Genomic DNA, 7720 nt, shown 5'->3' with positions numbered 1-7720 from the left:
AGGATACTGATTTTGTCCATTCACAACCTTCCTTCTTTGTGCTTCATCAAAAACTGCTGAAGAGGAGGATGGCGACAGCGTGAATGGATGAGCAAGCAGATGAATGAGTATAAAGGGTTGCCCTGAGGTCTCTCTCACCTGTTTTTCCCCTGGCAAAGACCTCTAGGTGTTCCTGCACTGTGTTCCTGAGCTGTTTATCCACGTCTTTTTGGCAGTGTCTTGGTACAAAGTGACATAGCTTCGCATTTTCTTTATGTGTCTAATCAAACGCAAACAATGTGGATTGCCCAACTGAACTCTGAGCCAGCAGGTAACTACCGTTCAGAGGCCCTTTTACTCAGTTAACAGGTTGGGCAGCATTTCCTCCACACCCTTCAAACAAAGCGATGGTGTAACACCTAACAGAACTCTCCTGTCAAAATCTCTACTTCTAGCTCTTAGGCCAAGTGCCTGAGGCCCCAGGTCTTGAAGGACGCCTCTAGGCTGGGTAGAGAAGCAATGCGTGACATTCGTGTTCAGCTGGAAAAGGTGGGAATTCATCCACTTCAGGCTATTCCCAGCTGGAAACTCACAAAGCAGTGTCACCTTGCAGTGAAGACAATCTCATTGAGGATTACTAGTGAATTTTCATTCCAGTTATGATGCTGCAATATTTATCTCATAATTGTCAATGTCATAGCAGCCTTCTAGTACCTGAAGGGGGGCTATAGGGATGCTGGGGAGGGACTCTTCATCAGGGACTGTAGTGACAGGACAAGGGGTAACGGGTTCAAACTGAAACAGGGGAAGTTTAGATTGGACCTAAGAAGGAAGTTCTTTCCTGTGAGGGTGGTGAGGCACTGGAATGGGTTGCCCAGGGAGGTTGTGAGTGCTCCATCCCTGGCAGTGTTCAAGGCCAGGTTGGATGAAGCCTTGTGTGGGATGGTTTAGTGTGAGGTGTCCCTGCCCATGGCAGGGGGTTGGAACTGGATGATCTTGAGGTCCTTTCCAACCCGAACTGTTCTATGATTCTGTGACACCGGGCAGAGGAGGTGTTAAAATATCGGAAGATTGTGTTTCTAGGTACAGCTTAACACTATAAAGCAAGGAGAGTGGGGTTTGTTCCAAGCTTTGCCATAGATCTGGGTTGCTCAACATACCTTTGCCTCAGGGCTTTTAATCTACAAAGTGGTGTGAGCAGTTACACTTAGCTGTGAATCTAAAATCATTGCTATATTTAAACTGCTTTTTCTGGAAGATAGTGCTGGTGCAGAAATAACACTGCAGTGCAGGTGGGTCGGCTCTACTTGTCATAGGAGAGATCACCTCCAAGTGTCTGCTCAGATGCTGTATGCTGGAGATTCACATAGGTAATTTGGGGCTCATCATTCATGTGGATGTCTTGATTTAGTTTGGAGGTGGCATTTGGCCGGACACGTGTCCTGTTGTCTGAATGAAATCTGAATCTTCAAAGGAAGGAGAGCAGCAGGGAAGGGACTGAGCCAGGGCTGGCTGTGAGATATGGGGCTCTTCAGCTCTGGGGTTCAAACCCAGTACACTTAATAGAACTCACAAGGCTTTCTTGCTGTCTGGCAGCCGGGTGGGAACTTGTGTGTATTGAATTGGTGGATTTTGCTATCAAGTTACAGGACAAACAGATCAGCTCTAAGGACAAACTGGGAACAGTGAAGAAAACTGTGAATAAACTGTATCAACCCAGGGCAGCGCTTTGATGCTTTAAAGGAGTGATGCATGTGAGAGGAATTAAGTCTTAGTCTTATAACTGCCTTTTGACACAGCAAGATAGACTTTACAGATGAACACCAAGGCTTCTCTTTGGGAAATCAAGTAGGTCAAAATCTTCTCCCAGCATTGTGGTCTTCTCCATGAAACTGGATCATCAGGAAAACTCACAGTTCTAACCTCACATTTTCTGTGGTTGGTGTGAGAAGAGACGCTAACCTTCCTGTGTGAAAAAGGTTCCTTTTGCATTCATCCTCACAGAAAAGATGCATGCAAGTACAAGGGAGACGTAAAGGGGTGGTTTGCCAGCATGGCCAGTGACTAATGGATGTGCAGTGGTATTGTAAAGCCTGCACTAACCATGTGCAAGCTTCAGAAGAACCTGGAGTCCTAACACTGTTCTCTGGCCTTGTATCACCCATGGTTTTCAACCTGATGTTATGCCTCAGCTGTGGCCGTTTTAGAGCAACCATGGCTTCTTGCGTACTCTAAAAGCACAAGCACTGGCATTTCTGAAATACCCTGCTCATGCAAAACCAGCCCCCAAGGAACATTGTGATCAACCAGGAGGAAAAGGGGGTTTCTGAGTTTCTCTCCCTGCGGGGAGCTCTCATTTCCCCCCAGGCTCTAGAACCTGCTTGTAAAAGGTGATGAGGGACCCCTGTGCTTTGCTCAGTGCGGAGTTAGTAACAGCTGTGGGTGATATGCTATGAGGAAGGTGGCTGTTTGCTAGCAATGTCCCATTTCTCCTGGTCCCTCAGCTCCACTGAGGATGCTGCTGTAAGTCAGGGACTGTGATTGTCTGAAAGGGCTCCACATGTCCAGGGAAATCCTTTTAGCAGATGGGGTTTGAGGCTGTCTGGAGCATCATCCTCTGCTCAGCAGTGCTGTGTGGGCTGTTTGCAGCTCCCTAGGTCAAGAGCAGCTGTGTTAGATTGTATTTACTGTAGGAACAAGCAACCTGGCTGCTCTGGAGGTGGGAGAAGTGAAGTGCTGACCCTGCTCCTCATCCCAAAAGGCACCAGAGGAGAGCATGGTCCAGGTGGAGCCTGCAGGTCCTAGTGGGAAAGCACCCAAGGCAGCAGGTAAGGCTCTGCATGCCTCTTGGCTTTACTTATTTGCATAGTGTTGGCTTGCTGGTGCAAAAACTGGTCACAGCGTGTGTGCAGGAGCGTATCCTTGCTGTGCCGTCTAGGTGTATGTGAAGAGCAGGATGGGCTGTCTGTGGTTGGAGCTCCTGGCATGTATTGCTTTGATGTTTGGTTGCTTCCTTTTGACTGTGCTTGTTTTGTCCATCTCAGTTTCCTGTTTGTACTTACCTGGAAACTTGTAGTGCCGCTTTTTGTTGCTGTAACAACTCATTTTAGTTATGGGGGTGTATATGTGGTGTTGTCTGGGTTGGAAAGAGGCATTGAGAGGTCAGGTAATACAACTGATGTCGAAAGAAAGGTCCAGCTACTGTGTGCATGTGTTTCCTAACACCTAGTGACAGTCCCAGAGCTGCTTTTGTTTCTCTGCATTGGGTTTATGTATCCATTCCCATTTCACTTGGACTTTGTGGTCACAGAAGTAGCACTGGGCAGATGCAGCTTGCATGGTTCTTCCATATGAAATCTCAAGGTAGGGAGACAATTCCTGGGCATTTTCAGGTGGAACTGGATATCCTAGGCTGAGGCTGGAGCTCCAGGGGTTGTAAAATGTCAGAGGTTTTGCATGAAAGCAAGCAGTAAGTCATGGGCGGTGTGTTAGATTAAAATAAGACAGGCCCCCCAAACCACTGCTATCCACATTCTGACAACGGTAGCAAATAAGAGTTGAGCTCAAGATTGTGAAACTGAGGCAGGGAGTGACCAACATCCCGCATGAAATCACTGACAAAGCTTGCAGAGTCATCTAAGGATTTTGGGTGCCACCTCTGGCTAGAACTGATGATTTGGGGTGTCTCAGTGTGAGAGCTTTAACAGAGCCTGGTGTGTGTGGTTTGGGTCTTAGTGTTGTCCCTATCTCTGTACTCCCCCATCCTGCTCCCTCTCCTGCGCTAGGTGTTCACTCCTATTGCTAACATACAAGGTACCTTTCTGGCATGCAATGTACAAGTGAACTGCCTGGGATAGTAAGTGGTATTGAAAGATTCTTACCATGCATCCACCTTCCTCCTTGAGTAAGAAAGACTATCTATGGGAAATATCCCACCTATGCATACCCCGAAGCTACATCCTAATGCAGAGAAACCTATTTAGGTTTTTTCCCACTGTATTGCACAGGTGAGGATGGGCTCCCAAGTACATGACCTACCATTTCTATAGTGAAAGGCTTATGCAAGGAACAGCAGATGTAGCTACAAACCTGCCAGAATACATCTTCCTCTGTGTCGCTGGTTCCTGTTGATGAAACTGGGGTCTCACTTCAAGGAAATAGCAGATGGGACTGTGAGAGGAGCAAAGAGAAGTTGAACAAACATAGTTTGTGTGTTAATCTGGGCCCTGGGAGCTCTAAAAAGGGACTCTCCCATAGGTGTGTGTGTTGGTTTGCAGTTTTGCCTCACCACAGGTAATAAATAGGAGGCTGCCCTCATAAAGAACTAAATGTACAAGTTTATTAAAGCACCAGTAGCCTGTTGTCTTTCTCCGGGATAAATTTCTTATCTTCTTTCATCACACTTTATAAAGCGTGTTGAGACACAACTGAGAACACTCTGCTGCTCCCGTTCGGAAGCAGGGAGTGTTCCGTGAATGGGAAAACTCCATTTGGATTAATCATGGGTGATTAGGCATCTCATGGCCTCTGCAGCTCTTCAGATCTGGGGGCCACAGCAATAGCTGATGCAAAAATAGTGTGTGTGTGACAGTGAGTAAGAACCAGCATGCAAGGGCATGTGCACAGCCCTGTCTGCAGGCATGGGCATGAGTTCTCTTCTTGCCTTGCAATTTCTTACTTTGGCCAGGTTATGTCTCACTGCCGTCTGCTTGATCACCTCAAAAATAGGGTTGACTAGCATTTCCTGAGCTTCTTTGGGGAATTGCAAGGAACTGCAGAGTTGTCAGGAGTGTTTTTATGTAGAAATAATACCAGTAAAAGCATCACCCAAAAGGGAAGATTGGGACTCTCAGCTTCGTGTTTTGTGCTTGGTTTTATAAGCAAAAAAGTGCTGTATTAAAGGTATTAACCAGACAGTGGTGGGAATACAGACGAAATCTGTGTTTGGTCTGTGTGGGGGTAATTGTAAGTGATGGGAGGAGAAAAAACACTGGACCATCCCTCTTTAGAAGTGTCCCGAAGCCTGTTTCACATCTAGGCCTACTGATCTATTCAATCCTTCCTCTGGGGAGTTTCATGGAAGGTCTTAACTTCTGCAGGCTGTGTTCCTTTATTCTGCTCCATTTGCTTACTGTGAGGGAGAAAGGTCTTGTTGTCAGATGTCTAAAAATCCATTTCAAAGTGGAGTAAAAAGCAAGAGATGTCTTTTTGCTCTCCATCTGTAGAGCCTGCTCAGCAGGACTGCTCCTGACTGAGATCCTTGATTATCAATATGGAAAACTGGCAAAAGAAGCTGCTACCTGGCAAATTCCTAGATCTGACCAACGTGAAAAAGCAAAGCTCCTTAAGTGCCAAATAGACCATCTGTCACCATGTCGTGCCAGGTTTCTGGGGGACCAGCAATACAGCTCTAATTGTGAAACTGTCTAAAGCGTTGCATAGATAATGGTTGGTGATAGGGAACTCTTAAGCTGTGATGAAGCCATGAAAAATCCTGCTGTGTAAGTCATGCTGTCTGGGAAGGGAGCAATCAGATGATAGCAGTTCAGCTGAGTCCCCAAACCAGCCTGTTAATGATGCTTGACATATCACAGGGACAGGTATTTGAGGTGAGGCTGATGCATTTCAAAAGCCTATGTAGGCTGGTACATTGCAGTCAAGTGTGTTATTCATGTTCTTGGAAGGTACTTCTCATGAAAGTATCTTTCTGAGGCTCACTTCAACATGGTGAGTCCCTGTTGCAGTGATTCATATAAAGGAAGGCGCAGAACCTTGTTCCCCTCTGAATACTTGTTTGCATCCTGATGACTTTTAAGACTGAATAGACTATGGAGTGATCAAAGCTTAGCCTGGGCTGAGTGGGTTGATGGAGACGCTGCTAAATGAATGCTGTGCTAATAATTGCTGAGCAGATGCCTCCCAGATTGTCACATCAGTCTTTTTGCAAGGCTGCCTTTGGGAGGCACGATGCAGCTGAACGGATTCCAGGCTGACAACAGTGAGAAGGCGGCCACAGCTTCAATTTGCAGCTCCAGTACCTGAGCTGAGGTTGGGAATGCTCTAGGCTTATGTTCTCCATCCAAATGCTTGTCCTTCCCTAGTTCCTATTTAGAGGCTTAACCCTTTGGCATTTTGCTGTAATATGTGCTGGTTTACACCAACGCTTGCTGAAGAGCCCCAGATGGATGTAGGTAGAAATGGAAAGCTCTTTAGACCACTGACTTTCCCCCGAAGTAGAGAACCAAATTAAGCTGGTCTTGCAGATCCATCCATCGTGGCATTGCTGGTTACCAACAGGTTTTTTCCCTGCAGTTTCTATTCCAATTGTATGATGTTACTCTGACTACTATCTTGTGGAAGGAGATGCTTTCCAGCCTATGCTCCAGTGATGGGCCATGGCCTTGGGCCCTGATTCTGCAAATGGGAGTGTCCTTACCCTAGTTTCCATGTGTGTTTGAGGAACTGGGGCCTGAGAGAACAGAAGCAGAATGTCCCAGAGAGTGTGTGCTTTTCGCTTCTAACCTCTGACATGTATCTGCTCTGGATATGTTCTTGAAAAGCATTCAGTTTGCTGTATCTGCTTGGGAGACCTTTTGCAATGAAGAAAAGGAAGGATAAGAGAAATGTTTTGCTCTTAGGCTGTGATAGTTGCTCTTGACAGGGGATGCCATTGGTTTCTACTTTGACAAGGTAATAATCTCTGTCTTACAAAGTCTTGTCCAAGCATCTCTTGATGTGTAGGGAGTTTATGGGCATAGATCTCCAATGTCAGCAAAATAGTGGGACACCTTGGATGGGTATTAGAGGTCTCCCAAATCCCATCTGAAGGCGTGGAGCCAGTGTCATCGTGCTATGTGAGAGGGTTTGAAAAGTGTGTGGCTGTCTTGTGTGGGTGATTTCCCAGTGCCTGAAGTCTGTATTACTGCTGTTGCAAGGATGGCAATTGACACCACCAGCTAGGGGAATCGGGTATCTGTTACTCATCAGGTCTTCCTCGACTTGCTGGTGAAGGCTGTGCACCTTCAGGGTGATTCAGCCCAAGACCTTTGGTGAACCAACATCTGGAAGTGCTCAGCTATCTCTGTAGGCAATGAGGAACGGTTATCGCATTCTGAGTTAGGAGCACGTGATAGAGATCAGACCATGCTCCACAAAGGTCCATCTTCTCATCAATACTTGTTTATTGCCTTTATCTCCAGTTCTGTTCCTGCTCTGATCCTCAGCCTTGCCGTGTGTCAAGCAAGTTTTCTTCAGACTGCCTGTACCCTCTGCTGACTGCTGTTGGAGAGGTGATTATAGACTTAAACTGACAGTGTCCTCAAGCTGTGGGAAATCCCTGCTAATACAGTGACATGCTGAAGTGTGGCACTTGTTAGATAGAATATGACACATCTCTTTGGTGTCTGACTGCATTTGTTTGCTGCTTCCTTCCAGTAATAATGGACAAATTGTGTTGTCGTGGACTTTAGAGGAAGTAGGTGCCTATGAAAGGCATTGGTGCTGTGGAGGCTTGAAGACAGACTCTCATTGCAAAGCTCATCTCTCTCTCTTTGGCAGTCAGAAAGGTTTCAAAAATAGCCTAGACCACCCTGGGAAAGAGGGGTGAGCATGATGCTGAGATCTGGCGTTAGTATAGAGGACAAGGAGATAAATAACAAGAAGGGAGGAAGCTTTGAGTTGCTTTGATGTTAAATTGTTTCCTGTGGGGTTTTTAACATGTGATGTTTGTAGCAGAAATCTG

At 46.3% G+C, this 7720-nt stretch overlaps 1 long non-coding RNA gene across 3 annotated transcripts in view; it reads right to left on the bottom strand.

Annotated features, from left to right (window-relative positions):
* LOC136018145 (uncharacterized) overlaps positions 1-7720 on the bottom strand; it is a 360185-nt gene that overhangs the window by 63417 nt on the left and 289048 nt on the right. The gene's annotated exons all lie outside the window — the stretch shown is intronic.

Source organism: Lathamus discolor, chromosome 7, assembly GCF_037157495.1.
Source record: "Lathamus discolor isolate bLatDis1 chromosome 7, bLatDis1.hap1, whole genome shotgun sequence".
Lineage (NCBI taxonomy): Eukaryota > Metazoa > Chordata > Aves > Psittaciformes > Psittacidae > Lathamus > Lathamus discolor.
This window is presented reverse-complemented; position numbering and strand designations above follow the sequence as displayed.